At 35.3% G+C, this 17,772-nt stretch overlaps 2 protein-coding genes across 2 annotated transcripts in view; both read right to left on the bottom strand.

Annotated features, from left to right (window-relative positions):
• Positions 1–17,772, bottom strand: part of Syt7 (Synaptotagmin 7) — a 348,961-nt gene that overhangs the window by 266,603 nt on the left and 64,586 nt on the right. The window lies entirely within an intron of this gene.
• The window catches only part of LOC128681700 (uncharacterized), a 46,449-nt gene that overhangs the window by 5,276 nt on the left and 23,401 nt on the right, over positions 1–17,772 (bottom strand). The window lies entirely within an intron of this gene.

Here is a 17,772-nt window from a genome sequence, read left to right as displayed (position 1 = left end):
CTAGCTGTTTGCGCCATCATTAAATAAAAAAATAATTTATATTTAAAATAATTAAATTTTATGAAGCAGAGCAAACAAAGCAAACTGCAAAACTGATAACATGCGATTATGTACCAGGTAACACAGCGCAAACAAAGAAATAGACGTTTTGAAATATGTGAGAGAAACAAGAAATTGAAAAGAAAAATGTGTTGGAATTAATGGAAAATGTAAGAATTTATTTGGGCAAATCGAAATGATGAATTGGAACGAACTCACAGGAGGTGCTCTCGTAGCCGGTGGAATATCACGCCTTTTATTTTCAGAATCTTTTTTGATCTGCCGCCATTGCCATCAAACGCCGTCGCGTAGATATCCATAAATTTTCATTGTTCGTCCATTCGATTGCCTTGCTCGCTTTTCCGCGAAGGACCAAACTGTAGGATCTTGTCTGAGTATATATTTATAAATAATTATACTCGGTATTTGACAAAGATTATTTTATTTTAGGGCTGGTAAATCACGAGCAATACATTTTAAAATCCAACAGCCAAGAATCGTCCATGACAGCATTTGTTTTTTAAAGAAAAGAAACATCGCGCAGGCGCGAGCTCATGCGCGTAGACACTAAGTACTACAGTTTTCCTTATTATTTTCGGGTATCTCGTTATAATGTTATTAGCATGTCTTGCTATAATATATATATATATATATATATATATATATATATATATATATATATATATATATATATATATATATATATATATATATATATATATATATATATATATATATATATATATATGTATATATAGTTATTTCCTAGAAAGAAATGCAATACGATTTTGACCTGAAAAAAAATTCTCCAACATATATATTGCAAGAAAATGGGAAAAAATATTCCCGTTCCTCCTACCAATCGGAGTTCCGATCGGAGAAACGGGGATATACCTAAATCTGATGTTTAAGTTAAGCACTCGCACCTATAATGTTGCCAATAAATGAAAATCAGTGTTTCTGTACTAAGATGCAGAAAGTTTCGCTGAGTTATGTATGGCCTTTTTGCCTTGCTACAGAGCATCAATTTGTTTAATTTCATGTTTTTTTTTTTATTATTATATAAGACGTCTGTTATTTCTTTGGTGTCTGTGGTAAATCAAATAAACAAATTATCTATCTATCTATCTATATATCCATCTATCTAAATCCAAGGATGTTCTTTCAGTTCACCAATCATAATTATAACATTTAATGTATTATTACCTTCGTAATCAAATAAATGCTCTATATTATTTTTGTATAAGTACAATCTCAAGCAGTTACTTTATAAACCCTATATCTGAGCGTATTCCCGGTTTCTTCCTCAGCCGTTGAGCGTCGGAGCCCAGGGTCCGCTTTCCTACTTTTCCGTGTCCACTTCGCACGGTCGGCACCCCTAGTTGTCAGACCATTATCACGCCAGCACTTCTTGCAAACCCTATATCAAACTATGTAACAGCAAACTATGTAATCAATCCCGATGCTCCTAATTGCTTTGTAAAGCAATTTGCATATTTTGGTACATACTTGAAACTAGAGTTACACAACCCATACTACGTACGATCTGCGCAGATACATAAAGAACGAAGAGCACCTCGCTCACTTCACTTTAAGACCGTCCTGTAATCGAAAAGTCCCAGATTCAAATCATACTCGTAGTTTTCATAGACCAGATGGTCTATGGTCCTGCTCTAGGTGGAGGAAAACATAGACACTGGTTGACATTTTAGCTCACTAGTGTGAATGCAACGACTTGACAATATATGTCGGTCGATAATCGTAATAGTCACAGTAAAAGAAGACTATTATGGTAGACGACGTATTTATTGATGACTATACGAAGTATAATGAAAGGGTCATCCCAGTGAAACAATTATTGTGAAAATGACAATGCTTTTGTGGCGACATCTACCACGCCACATGCACAACGAATAACAAGCCACACAAGTGATCCACGACTCTACGGACAGATGGCACTACGGTCGACTCACAATAGAAAGCTAACAAGCCTAGACCGCGCAGGCAGTGCGTTTCCGATTGGAAGCATATATACAACCTCCGACATGACACAACATGCGGTTCCCCGGCGCAGCACCAGCCTGGCGGGAAGATCTTCCCGTTGTGGCGGTCGTGCATAATCATCTATCTCCCGCTACACTTTCAAAGATTTGACAGGTTAAAATCGTACATTTTTGACTCGTCCGGTTTGCATTCGATGTATGAAAGCAATCATGTCCGTGGAAGAGTTCCACGTCTGGAACCGTTCCAAATTGAAATTCAAATTATTTATTCAGAAATTAGACCTTCACAGACACTTTTTTAACGTCAATTTTTATATTACGTAAATAGTACCTAAGTTACAAACTACTGGCATGCACTGGCATCAGGTAATGCTTATGATAACAATGCATTGTCGTCCAAACTGAACGTATGTCCAAAATTGCAGCTCAATCGGTTCAAGATATGTGTTTCAAAATTTAGTTGCAAGATTCTAAGGGACATATAGTTACATTGCAAGTTAAATAAAAGCTTGTAAAGAAAGAGACAGCATGTGAACTTTAGTAACGTACTACGTTTGTATGTAACGTGGTAGGCCTTCAGAAATACGCTGAGATAAATGAGTGATTACTTCGTAATCCTAAATCTTAGCTTTGAACGCACAACCGCCTTTAAAATATAGTCACGTACAAAATTCCAATCTAGTGTCATTAACATCTCAAAGGCGAGTTCCATTGAATACCGTGTCAGTTGTGAGCAGACCACATTACATTGTAATTACATTGTACCTCTGCGAAGAAGATCATGACTGTATATACATATGTATAGGAGATATTAAAGAAAAATAATTATAGTTATATATACGACTAATAGAAGCCAAAACTTTTTTTTTTATTTTTGGTTGTCTGTATGTTTGGTCGCGCATCACGCAAAATCTACTGGACGGAATTTGATGTGGTTTTCACAGTCGTATAGTAGATGATCTAACTTAAAATATAGTATAGGTATCATCGCGATACGTTGCTTAGAACCCGAGAGATTTTAACAATAATAATTTATGAGCTTAAGAAACAAACGCGGGCGAAGCCGCAGACAAAAGCTAGTGTAACATACGTATAGAGGTATACAATGAATTACAACATAAAGACATGGAGTGGCTATAGATTTCAATTGAAGGGATAAGGATAGAGAGTCTATAGAAATCTTTGACTGAAAGGATCTCAAATGGAAATCTTAATTACTTAACTATACCCAAAAATCCTTGAACTCATTCAGAGTGTTGTATAATATGTTCTATATGCCATACATGACTTATTATTGACGTCTAACATACTTAAAACTAAGTCTATGTCTAAGTATAAGAATAGAATAATTTATATATATTATTTTTATAATAACAATATATAATACTTTATATATATTATTTATTTATATATATTACTTTATATATACAATAGAATACTTTTAGCATTTACTTCAAACAATGAAGATCATTAAATAAACATAAGACCTTATATTGGCGCTCTAATCTCTCATCACACCGCGTCGCATAGCGTAGTGCAGCGTTACGTAACTCATAGAGGACCCCATGCCTGGCCTATGAATGACGAGGGTCGGATGGCTTTATCAGCTCTGACAGATGATAAATTACAATAGCAGAGGTTACAGGAACCTCAAAGGGCATAAGAAAAAAAAAAGGATTGTTTATTTTTTGTGTTGGTAAACAACAAAAACGTGCCCGTGTTGCTAAGCCCGTTATAAGATACGGAATAGATGAAATCTATCCGTAATTGATACTTAACTACTTTTTGTTACAGCCTCTTTTATATAGGTCGGAACGTTTTGTATTGATAGCGTAATGTTATGTGGCATACAATCTTTTAGTGACAACGTATATAACAATTATATTATAAGTTAGAAAATAAGGATGGAGGTGTTAAGTATGTACCAACGTAAGTAAGTAATAGTAAAGTATTGTAGGTAGCTATAATTTTCTTGTATGTTCGTCAGTCCAATAAATGCCCTGTGATACCACACACGTCTTTTATTTAGCACCTACCTCTCTTTCAATCATTTCATAAGATAAACATAAAAATATAGTATTTTTCACTAATTGGCTCTGGTTACGATTAGTACAAAAGCTATAAATTAAATCACATAATATAAATCCAAGCGTACTGCTAAAGCGCTGAATCCGCTTAATTGAAAGCATAAAGCCTCCTTTACATTACATCAAGTCATTATCCAAGTTATAGTCCGATAAAAAAGATGATTTCTTCAATGTGTAAGTTGAGCTTCTATGGCACCGGGGCGTACGAATCGACTGACCCACCTTTTATTATCTACTGGGATTGGGTATTGGATTATTTTCAAATCAAATTAAAGAGAAGCGATCATTACTGAAGGCAATGGAGACAAGACGAAGAAAGATTTTTGGCCACCATAATGTGATATGACAACTTTATGAAATTTTTTATCGAAAGAAAAGTCGAAGCTCAAAGATACGAAGGGTATTCATGGATCAGTTGAAATATAGGACAAAGGTCGTGTCTAGACAGGTAAAATTTATGACAGAAGATAAATGGAAATTGAGGCAGCTCCACCGACAAGAACTTACCGACTTTAATGTTTGATAATTCATTATTTTTTTTATATAATTTAAATTAAAATTTAGTTTTTTTTTATACCATACTAACTACGTAACTTAATTCACACATGCATACCTATAATATATTTATATTATATATTACAGTTTCTCAACGAACTACCGCTGATGAGAAACTGCATCACCACCACAACTTTACACCGCAAATACTCCAGTTTAGCTGCGACCACGGCGACTGCAAAATCTAAAACACCATCACACCATGTATCTATAATAAATGTAGTTATGAGTTCCAGAAATATTAAATCACGGAATAATAGGATATGATTCCGTATGATCGTATAATTTGTTAGTAGCACATATCAGTAGGTATATAAAACGCATTTAGGGTTATATAACACACATTATTTATTATTTATTTAGATCAACAACTATATGAATGTAAGACTGAAGTGAACAAAAACTTGTGAATAGAAACAAGTTTTTGTTCACTTCAGTCTAAATATTCCATCAAAATAATTACTGTCTACTGGACCAAACCAACTTGCTCGATGTGAAGACGGCATAATGGATCTATTACTAATTGCTGAGTATTTCTACGGTCAGATGAACACTTTTAAAGGGTTAGCCTGAGCTTCATACTATATAATACTATACTCAGCCAGTGTCCTAGGTTAGCAATAATTGCGGCAAGGCAACTCAAAGCGGCGCGAAGTTATTTATGTCTATGTTTTCGCAGTAATTTTTCATACGCGCACAGCGTCTCGTCGCTTAGTACAACGTTCAGTCCTTTACCTAGGACGCAGGGTCGGCCTACATGTGTAATTGGAAATTAAAATATTAATTGCGAGAACTCACAAATAATTTTAGGATTCGTAAGGGGTTTTAACTCTAAGTGATGTATCAAAACAACTTTGGTCAATATTTAAATTTCAATCCCACTGGTATTGTAAAGTTTGTTTTATATAAAACAAGCTTTTCCCGCGGCTTCGCCCACGTGAAAGCGGAACAGACATGGTTTTCATACAAACTTTCACCCACCATTATAATATTTTGTAAAATCCTATTAATACAAATGCGAAAGTTTGTGAGGATGTATGTATGTTTGTTGCATGAATTAATCTATTTCATGAATATAAACAAAATTCGCAGCTAGTGCTATATAATTTAAAACATGACGTATAAAAGTGGCTGTGAAGGTCTAATTTCTGAATTAAATCTTTAACTTTATTTTGAAATACCAGCAATATATGACGAATCCGCCAACTATTTGGCGAACTATTTGCCGATAATGGTTGGCTAGCAATAGAACTATAAGAGCTCTACGGATGAATAGTTTGCGATGTAACAGTTAAGCTACTTTCGTAATTCCGACTAAGGTATTATTTAGGTTCGAATTAGATTATGGGTAAATGGTTGTTCGCATTTTTGTTAATATATTTTGATTAGTTTGTATCGTGTAAAGTAATAACGTGGGAGTATATAGTAAATAAATAATATATATATTAATATACGTGTTGTTTTCACATGTAATCGCAGGCTATCGACTTTTACATATTTGCGTCTAACGCTGTGGAGAACATATGATTTTGGGCCCGTTTCTCATGCAATCGAAGTTCATTTTTTTAAGAAGGTTTATTGACTCACGAAAAATCACAATTGAAAGAGTTTAATTCAGTGCATCAATCGATCGATTTTCCCCATTGTAAATTTACTTTAAAACAATCGAAACAAATTTTGAGAAAATTGATGATCGGCACCCAAGTCATAGGTTTTCCACAGCCAAAGACGCAAATATATAAGTAGGTAAATACACTAAAGACAAGATAAAAACTTGTTAAATAAATGAAGGCACTTTGGAACCTCAAATTGGCTGAAGAACTGAATATAGTTCAGTTTTCTTCTCAAATGAACTTCTTTACGCGCGAGCAAAAAGAGGCCATTATCGACCTAGTGGACCTTTCAAGGGTCTTCAAAACTTTGATTTGGGACAAAAGGTCTGTCATTAGTATTCGCGACTCTGTGAAAAATGAGCCCCTTCGTCAACAGACTGAAATGTTTTGAGCTTAATGAGTTTTGTACAAGTTCAACAAGGAAATACTCAAGACAACCAACAATGTTTAAATGAGTTTCTTTCTGTATTCATTCTTAACAGTTGTCTTTCCGAAATCCCAATGTTTTGTGGCTTCTAAATCCTTATAAAACTCTGCTATGTTTGTCTGTCTATGTGTTCGCGTTTAACTCGTAAACTACTGCACGAATTTTCACACGGTTTTCACCAATAGATAGTGTGATTCTTGGAGAAGATTTAGGTGTGTAATTTATTAAGTCTTTAACCTAGTCAAGCCGGGAGCCCCTAGTGCAATAAAAATAAAAATTTGACTTAAAAAAGTGCCTGTGAAGAAATTAGATAATTTCCAAGTCACTCTTTGACTCAGACGCAGTAATTTTTATTGTGGAAAAAATGAAATCATTCACTATGATAGAGAGATAGTACTTAGAATGGAAAAGGACAATTCAATGGCAATAAATCAATATTGGTATTATATTAGTTACTTGTCGCTTGCTTTATATAAATTTCTCATTAATCACTATCGTGCATGATTAATGAACGAATTGACATCCGATACACTATTATATTGTGTGAAACATGATGTGTGATAATCAAATAATCTCGACACTAATGATCTATTATATAGCTATTTCGAGGAATCTATAACCGAATCAAGATTCAGATTATATTGCCAGTCACAAGTTATATAGGTTGGTTACATGCATACTCGTAAGTTGATAGTACTAGTGACACCCTGCAAGCACAGCTAACATAGAGGGCAAATGGATGTCTGCTTCATTTTAAAATTTAATAATACATCAGATTACAATATCAATCGAATAATTGACGTTAACTTTAGCATGCGCAGAAAAACGTTAGCGGTGCGCTAGTAAAAATCTACAACATCAAACGGTAAAGGTGACGGTGCAACTCACCCAGAACCTTCATTGCATAACTTAAAAGTTTTAAAAGTACAAACTATACACAACAACATAATGACATTCTCTGTCAGTTGTGACTGACAGAGAATGTCATTAGGTCCCAAGGTGTGAACTTGGGACCAAACAGAAAGAGGTGAAAAATGTGTTGCTTTACAAGTTAAAAAGAAAAAATAATTTTAAACACAAATAAATCCACACTTAAACTGATATCGACCGGGTCAGTGAATCAGGACGTCTTCAATTTGAAGTTCTAAGTTGAATTTACAAAACTAGTTTAATTTAATTTTAATTTATTTGCCAATTAAATTTTTTATGCGGCCTTTGTGGTATTACAGCCGCGAATACAACTGAGAACACGCAAGGAGTAATAACAAGTTTAATTGTTACACAAATTAAAAAACCCCCGACCCTGATATTCATTTCGCTGCAACTTCTGAACGGCTGAACCGATTTTGATCAAACATATCTAACAACCACCGCATAAAAATTAGCTATCAAATAAAAAAACCGCATCCAAATCGGTTTACCCGTTGATAAGCTACGGTGCCACGTACACAGACAGACAGACACACAAAGCGGTCAAACTTATAACACCCCTCTTTTTGCGTCGGGGTCCTAGCTAATCGATAAATGTGTTGAATATAGATATATCTACAGAGTATATCTGACACGGCGCGGTCAAATTCTCCACTCCTGTGGTCCACATTCCACCTCGTAGTACCTCCAGGCTTGATTCCCATCCCTACTGCGAACTGCCGATCGATATAATCCTACAATTTGGGGATCTTCAAGCCAATTGTGAATAGGCATTATTTGAGCTTGCGTATAACATCTCAGACCTCATATTTTCTTCCCATCAAGCTACATAGAGATACAAACACACTCAAATCTATACTATTATTATAAAGTGGTAAGCGTTTGTATGTTTGAGGCGGATAATATCCAAAACTACCGAACAGATTTCAAAAATTCTTTCACCATTAGATTGGTACATTATCCAAGATTGCTATAGGCTATATTTTATCCCAAAATTCAATATCTAATTTCTAGTAAAAAAAAAAACTTTGAGGAAGATAAGTAACAGACCTGAATCATTTTACCAGTGTTACCTGCTATATTATCTGCACCTAAAGTCTCCCATTTTACCTTGATGATAACTAAATGCCTACAATAACAATAAATTACACTGACACTCTCCCACGAATCTACAATCTGAGTATAACAAAGTTTAGGCACGGCCTCCTACCCCCATGTGGGGATATTAGGGAACAAAACATATAACCGGGACGACAAAGCCGCGAAAGAAACCAGGCATGCATGCGAAGAAAATATTAGTAGATTAAGATTTTATACAGGGTGTTACAAATTACCCATACACATATGAGATACAAAGAGCTAACATAAGGTATCTTGGATATAGGTAAGATCTTTTACACAAACTTTCGCGTTAAATTAAAAAATCAAAAATCAAAATCAAATAATTTATTCAGAAATTAGGCCTTCACAGGCACTTTTTCACGTCATATTCTAAATTAAATGATATTTACCAAAGCTACAAACTACTAGCATTTCGGAATGACCACTGCTGAGAAGAAATGCCGAAAGAAACTCATTCCTACAGTGTTGGTCCCTATTATGCCAGAAGGGCTTACCTATTTTTAAATATAAATTTATGTATAATTTTTTATCAGTAATATAACAATGTAAGTACACAATAAAGTACATGGTCAAAAGGAATACTGAAACATATTATGATTGTGATCAAGTGCTGATGAAAGGAAAATATATATATATAATATGTATAATTATCCAAACAAAAACTTTTAATAAAATATCGAGGTGACCAGTCCCCCCGGCAGCACCCGTTCAGTATTAGTTATAACACATTTTTCGTATTAGTTACGTGTTTATTTTTCGAGTGTGTTATTGCTAATTCTTTTCCTCACCTCATATATACCTATATGAGGTGAGGAAACCTGCACACTGGTTGATTATTATTAATTTGTGTGTGAAATGGAGAAGGCAATGGCAAACCACACCATTAATAATGCCAAGAAAGTTATTGTGTGTGTTTCATTCCACGTAATGACCATGACCCTCAGCCATGAAGAATACGACTATGAAGAACAATGTCTGTCAATCGCCGAATTCAAACACATGCCGTGAACATTGCGTAATTTGTATGAGTGCTTTTATTTACCGCAATGAAAGATCAGCAATGTATATATAATCCGCTAAGGCATAAGTCTGTAGAGTAGTGGGCCATCTGTAACATTAATCTATGCCACAATCTGCGAACAGTGAATTTGTCCACAAAACTAATACCATTAGTTGCCTAGCAACGAGATGTGGGATGTAAAGTAAGTAATTATCTTTTAGAGATAATTTTCCAACTTGTGTTTATTATTAGCTTTGTTTTAAGTACTCGCTGCCCCTCGGGGCTTCGCTCCCGTAGAAATTTCGTGATAAAAAGTACCTTATATTATTCCAGGTTATATTCTAAATTATAAATGCTCACAAGATATAAAAGTTTCCTTATTTAATGCATGTCGCCAGTCCCCTGCAATCTATGGGTCAGCCATACTCAGAGGGCAGTCAACGCACTTTGCATTCAGTGTAACAACATAATTAGAATGCTGTTGGGGCTTCCAAAATATTGTAGCGCTTCGGGTATGTTTGCGGAGAGGCGCACTGATTTGGCTTTCATGCAATCATTAGGAAAAGAAAGATCTCATTGATGCAACGTATTCGGAGCAGCACCAACGGCATTCTAAATTGTCTGACAGGATTGTCTGTCCAATAATGAGACGCTAGGTTTCGAGATTCATGTGTCATGCACAATATTCACATTAATCTCGAGACACTGGGTGTGACACGACGACCTCGGTGGCGCAGTGGTAAGGTTCTTGCCACTGAACCGAGAGGTCCCGGGTTCGATCCCCGCTCGGGTCATGATGGAAAACGATCTTTTTCTGATTGGCCCGGGTCTTGGATGTTTATTTATATATGTATTTATTATAAAATATAGTATCGTTGAGTTAGTATCCCATAACACAAGTCTCGAACTTACTTTGGGACTAGCTCAATCTGTGTGATTTGTCCCAATATATTTATTTATTTATTATTACTGGGTCGAGATTCATGTGTCACGCACATGAATCTCGATACAGTGACTCAATTCGTTTTAAATAGACTCTTGCTTACTAACATACTAGGTTAAGAAATCTACTAACAATTTATAGATGTTATGGTCTAACAAATAAAATATTATTATTATAGTCTACCCGTAAGTTTACCATATTTCATAATAATCTGTCCAGTAGTTTTTGTGTGAAAGAGTAACAAACATATACACATATATCCTCACAAAGTTTCGTAAAATTTCTTCAAGGTAACCAGGACCAGACGTGAGATTTTTGTCACATAAAATCTATATAAAACAATGATGTGTATTTATATAAATTAGTCATATTTATTTGCCGTGCCCTCAAAACAGTCAATCCAATCATGCAAACGATCAAACAAATTCCAGAGTTCGTTTTTCCCGACATTTTCTGTCTTGAAGTTGAGAAATTACGTTATTTCCTCTTCGCGGTTTGTAACTTTGATGCGTCCTAGGTAAGTGGCGAACGCGGCAAAGCAACTCAACGCTAAGCGTCCGTATACAAAGTTTATTAATGGCCTATGCTGAGGTCCCGGGTTCGATCCCCGGCCAGGTCACTATGGAAAATGATATTTTTCGGAATGACCCGCAATAATTCGTATATATTATAGAATATGATATGGTTAAGTTAGCATCCCTTAACGCAAGTCTCAAACATACTTTGGCGCTAACTAAATCTGTATGATTTGTCCTTATAGATTGGTATATAGTAAGATTTGAACCTAGCCTTTCTTTAACAGGCGTGCGTCGTATTCACTGGACCACCAACAATTTAATACGTAATGGGACACCACTGAAAAATATAGCACACTCGTTAAAAAAAAAAGCGTCAGAACGAGACGCGTCACTCACGCTCACTCAGGACCCCAACCGAATAAGGGTTGCGAGAAAGAATTTTGGATAGACATTCTTTTGTATGTCTGTCTAAAATCCCTTGTTGCTAAATAAATAAGACTTGGAAATATTAAATTATTTCAAAAATACTGCTTTTGTCTGTTCATATTGTACGTACATGTCTTTCTTTGACGACCTCGAAGTGGTAAAGTGCTTGCCTCTGAACCGAGAGGTCCCGAGTTCGATCCCCGGTCGGGTCATGATGGAAAATGATCTTTTTCTGATTGGCCCGGGTCTTGGATCTTTATCTATATATGTATGAGTTTGTATAGCAATCTGACTCATATATAGTAGTTTTCATAGACCACCACTTGCTTCCGGTGAAGGAAAACATCGTGAGGAATCCTGGACACTGGTTGCTTATTGGTAACTTGTGTGTGAAATGGAGAATGCAATGAAAAAACCACTCCATTAATAATGCCAAGAAAGTATTTGTGTGTGTTTCATTCCACGTAATGACCACGACGATCAGCCATGAGAAATACGACTATAAAGAAGTGTAAAGGGTACCATACCATGTCGTGTTCGGTTGATAACAACGGTACAGAATTTTGCGTACGTGCTGCAATGTGTATCTCAGTCACGATTTCATCCCCCTACTCTCTCTTTGGTCTGGGGGCTTACTACGATACGATAGACGAAGATTTTGAATTGATCGATTAAACTTTAATGCGTGAGAAAACAGAAATAGTGACAGCAGAGCAGGACTTACTACGCAGAGGAATGTCTTCAGTCAACCGGCAGAAAAATATATAGTTTTATAGAAAATCTTTCATTGTTTGATGTTGAGTGACAGGTACCTACTTTAGGTAACGAATTGCAGGGTCTGGCATTTTTGTAAATATATATATATATAAATAATTCTTTTTTTATATATAATTTGTTTTTATGAGTTTTAATTTATTTTAGTTGTAGGTATAATGTAAAAAATATTATAGTTAGATTGTTCAATAAAATTGTATGTAGATCAATATGAATATATACGATACGTACGTTAGTACTGTCGGTTTTGAATAGAATATAAAACACGTATATAATAATATCAGGTTTGTAATGTTTCTTAGATTTGGACATTAAGAAAATTGAATAGGAAATGAATGCTGAAACTTCCACGGGGTTCTGACACCGTACACAAAAGGAGCCTTAATGTCGTCGAAGATGTGACGGATTTGGTCCTTTTATCATGGCTAGGCTTTTATTCCGAGTGCATTAATAGCTAACACTGAGGTCAGATTTTATTCAAACCGCCTAAAGGTATTGATATGACCACGTCTAGTGGCAAATAATACACACTGGTGAACTGAAACTGTCAAATAATGTGCAGGTTTTTTAAGATGTTTTCCTTCGCCGAAAGCAAATGGTGGTCTATGAAAACTACTATAAATGAGTCTGATTAGTATTTTTTAAAGGCTATGTTGAATCTTAAAAAAAAGGCGAAATGAACTTTTAAGGCGTGAGATACGGCCTATAAAAAATTTAGTATACGGCCTATACAATTTTTTCCTGGACATAAGTCGTATGAAGGAGAAAATCGAGTGGGCTTTATTGTTCGTGTTTCAATGTTCCAAAGTAGATCCCCACCGTTGCCCTTTCGAAGGTGTCCCACGTCCGCATACGAGACGTGATTCCCGTTCCTTTGATCTGTATGTATGTTTTATTTTGTTTTTACATCAGCTTGGTAAAAATAATTCAAATAATAATAATAACCTATCATGTAGGTTCTGATTCTCGATTAGAACCACGCGCCATCGCGCCCCATGTTGGGCGCCAATGATAAATGTATATAAAAAAGTATCCTTACATATTATAAAACAAAGTCCTCTGCCGCGTCTGTCTGTCTGTTCGCGATAAGCTCAAAAACTACTGCATGAATTTTCATGCGGTCTTCACCAAAATATAGTGTGGTTCCTGAGGAAGGTTTAGATGTATAAACTATTATGTTCTTAACCGAGCGAAGTCGGGACGGGTCGCTAATATTCTATTAAAATATATCTGACATAAATTATAAAACGTATCCAAATACAAATCCGAATGCACACGAAAGGAAACGAGTTTGCGCACTACACATTATAATAATACGTATTTTTAATTAAGCTATTTAATTAATTGATAAGCTCTTCTAAAACAGTTATTGTGTTCCGGTTTGAAAGGTGAGAGAGGCAGTGTAACGGTACACACAATTTTTTTTATACAAATTAAAAAACCCCCGACTTTCAATATTCATTTCGTTACAACTTTTGAACCGTTAAACAGATTTTGACCAAACATATCTAAGAACCGCAGCATAAAAATTAGCTATCAAACAAAAAAAACGCATCCAAATCGGTTCACCCGTTGATGAGCAATGCGGTATCAAGTCCACCTTTTTTAGTTGTGCAATATAGTTTAAATAAATAAAAAAATTCTATAAAGCAATCAGCAAGAAGCTTGATCAGGTAAATCTTTTAAAATCTTCTCCTACAGTTTCGTTCGATGAAATTACAGCTTTTAATCTTTCTCATTAGTCGACTGTCTGAAGAGAAAGGCAAAGGAAATATAAATTATCTTGCGGAAACTATGTTAATGAAGACTGGCGTTTTAAACGAAGTTCCATCTGTGATCGGTCTCAGGTTCGAATCCTACTCGAGCCATATGAGTTTGTATAATGTAATGTTAGATCCTTCAAAATTAAATTAAAATAATATGTTTTAAACAACCAAAAGACTTATAGTTGCAGCATTATGAAAAAAATGACGCCCATGTCAAATGACACATTAATTTTAACCTATTTTGTTATAATGTTTTATTATTTTAACTATATTTTATTTTTATTTTATTTTGTGTCTCCTTTTATGGCATTCGCGGAAGACCAGCGTCGTGGTTCACACTATGGCATCATGCTAAGCGAAGACCATATTAATAGGTTCTTTCTATACCAATGTAATTTAGTCTCCTGTATAGTAATTTTCATTGACAAACAGTGTTGATCCCTACAGTCGCAGTAGCTCATATCCAAAAAAACTATTCTCCCTAATAAATAATCCTACTTCCTACTAATATTATAAATGTGAAAGTTATTGAGGATGTATGTTTGTTACTCTTTCACGCAAAATATAGGTACTGGATTGTTGTGAAATTTGGTACACGGGTAGAATATAACCTGGAATAACACATAGGGACTTTTTATCCCGAAATTCCCACAGGAGCAAAACACTCAACGGCCCACATTTTCATCATCACGTGTTCCATTAACAGACGCTTAAAAGGTCGGGTTCCGCTTAAAATGTTTAACATTAAATTTCGAAGGTTGTGATTTTACGACCAGCCGTCTGCATCACTTTGGGAACGCTGTTGCCTATCAAGACTTTTAGATCCCGTATATATCTTACAAACACGCGAGGATAGATTGAATTTTGGGGCGTTAACCAATCTTACAAGTAAATGCGTGACTTAAAGTGTTTGGTCAACGTCCGTGAAATGCACGGAAGTTGATAAAATCTACTTGTTTGAATAAATTAGGTGCCAATTTGTACTTAATCCGATATAATATTATTACCCAGAGTTTAACCAACACTATTTAAATTAGTTTCATTTGGTATTTCTGCTCATGTAGCTGCAACGCGCGGCGTCGTCGCAACGGAGTACAACTAAGCAATGTGGCATGGCTCTTACTAGGATACAGCGCAGCGTATTTTTCTTTCAAATAAATTCTCTTTCTCATCTTCGCTTCTGCGCTTCTCGTTCCTGGTTACATTAGGAGCTGCGACGCCCGAAGCCCAGGGTTCGCGTAAAAATCAACCACACAATTTTGAAGATTCAGCTATATTATCGGTCCCGCTTTCACGGCTAAATAGCGGAACTGATTTTGATGTAATTTGGTATTCATGTAGTTAAAGACCGTGTTCAAATATAAAATACTTTTTTTTTCAAAAATTAACCCTCAAATTGAATTCTACACATTCTAAAATTTTCATCCCCCGTTATTTATAGTCATATATCGGGGGGATGAGAATTTATATGAAAATAGTGTCTGTTCCGCTTTCGCGAGGCGAAGCCGCGGACAAAACCTAGTGGTATAATAACAATATAATGTAAACACTCAATCGTTAACTCACATAACGGCGCAGTTAAATTAATGGAAAGTCTCTGTAATCAGTATTTATGGGTTATTATTGTTGTCATAGTCTATTGCCATAGATTTAAGTTTTTGTTTGTTTGTCTGTAATGTTTTTATTGTAGAGAAGCTCAACGGCGCCTGCGATAGTGGCTGCTAAGTCACTCTAATAATGGCCGGTCACTAGATGAGTGGCAAAAATTTTATTATCTTGAGCTCCTTCGTGCTTCGGAAGGCACGTTAAGCCGTTGGTCCCTGTTGTATTTGCAGTCGTTAAAATTCGCCAATCTCAGGCCCGCGTGGTAGGTCACGACCGATATTTCCATATAGAAGGCCAGTACCCCAGCGGTGGGTTGTTTAAATTGCTGATGATTATCTCTGATGATGGATACTTGTTAAAATACATATAGATATACACAGCAAGAAGGTAAACATGCAACGGCGGGCTTAACCCATGAAGGGAGAGATGTATATTAGTGTGTCTCATATCATCATATCAAGTCTGTCTGTCTGTTCCACATTCACGGCCAGACCGATTTTGATGAAATTTTGTATGCTTATTGTAAAAAAGTTAAGTTCAAACATTACTCGTACACCGACTACTTTTATTTCAAAAATTAACCCCCAAATTACTATATTTGGGGGGTGAAACTTTGTATGAAAATCATGTCTGTTCCGCTTTCGTAGAGAAATTCACGCGGGCCAAATATATATATATATACAAAATTTCCATTATGTACGATATGTACTTAAAATAAAATTACCTATTACAACGGCGTCGTTATAGATGATAAAAGTATGCATTACGGGAGTCAAGCAAACAAGTCTAACAACAAAATCGTTTGTTGTTTCATCATAAAACAAGTACTATACAATCAAATTAATGTGCCATAACTCGATATGTAAATTGGGCTTTTATGGAAGAAAACGGGGTGCTTAAATAGGTTACGGTAGGCTTAAAAGCTTCTACATAGGGTTGTAATAGTCTTCAGCAAGAACTCATAACTGGAATGCCTATTATGAATAAATTCTCTCTTCATAGTCGTATTTCCTCATGGCTGAGGGTCGAGGTCACGTGGAATGAATAATAACAACTTTCTTGACACTATTAATGGAGTGGTTTGAACATTGTCTTCTCCATTTCACACACAAGTTTATAATCAACCAGTCAGCTGGTTTCCTCACGATGTTTTCCTTCACCGAAGCAGGTGGCGGTCTATAAGAACTACATTACATGTGTCATATTGGTACCTACTTATACAAACTCGTGTGGCATGAGTAGGATTGGAACATGGGACCTTTCGATTCATAGGCGGGTGTCTTAACCATTACACCACCACCGCTTCAAAATATAACAAATATACCCAAAATATTATAATAATATTGCTGTGTTCGAATTAGATTTGTTGATTTTTGCGCTTAAGAAAATATAGGTACCAATTTTAACCAGACATAAATACATAATAAACTGCTAATTTTATTCGTAGACAGAACTTAACTCCGAAAAGTTAGGCCTTTTGCCAAAAGTCTGGCTAGACTAATTGAAGATAAAATTCGATTGCTAAATTCTAGTGCCAGACGTCCCTTGAATCATAATTTCTGAGATAAAAGGAAATTTCGAACTAAATTGAGCTGAGATTTCAGATAATTTGACAGTAAATTAACGCTTTTTAAGATGGATAATATTAAATTATCTTATATTAATCGGGTCCTGCGCTCAACGGTTAACAGCTGAGTATGAAACCCCTCTGATACAAAAAAGAGGTTTATATTTATGTTCAAAATATTACAGCCATCTTGTAGCTAAACAACTAAACGAAACTAACATTAAAAATTGGAATTGGAATTGTTCGCTTGGTTAAGAAATTTTTTAACATATTTAAGATTATCTTGAATATTTTTTTAAATACATGTGACTGATATGTTTTAAATATATGTATTTAAAAATATTCAATGTCTTTTTATTAAACTGTTTCATCATCTAAAATTATTTCATTCAATCGA

The sequence above is a fragment of the Plodia interpunctella genome, chromosome 28 (assembly GCF_027563975.2).
Source record: "Plodia interpunctella isolate USDA-ARS_2022_Savannah chromosome 28, ilPloInte3.2, whole genome shotgun sequence".
Taxonomy (NCBI): Eukaryota; Metazoa; Arthropoda; class Insecta; order Lepidoptera; family Pyralidae; genus Plodia; species Plodia interpunctella.
The sequence above is the reverse complement of the archived record's forward strand: the minus strand, read 5'-3'. Positions and strand labels throughout refer to the sequence as shown.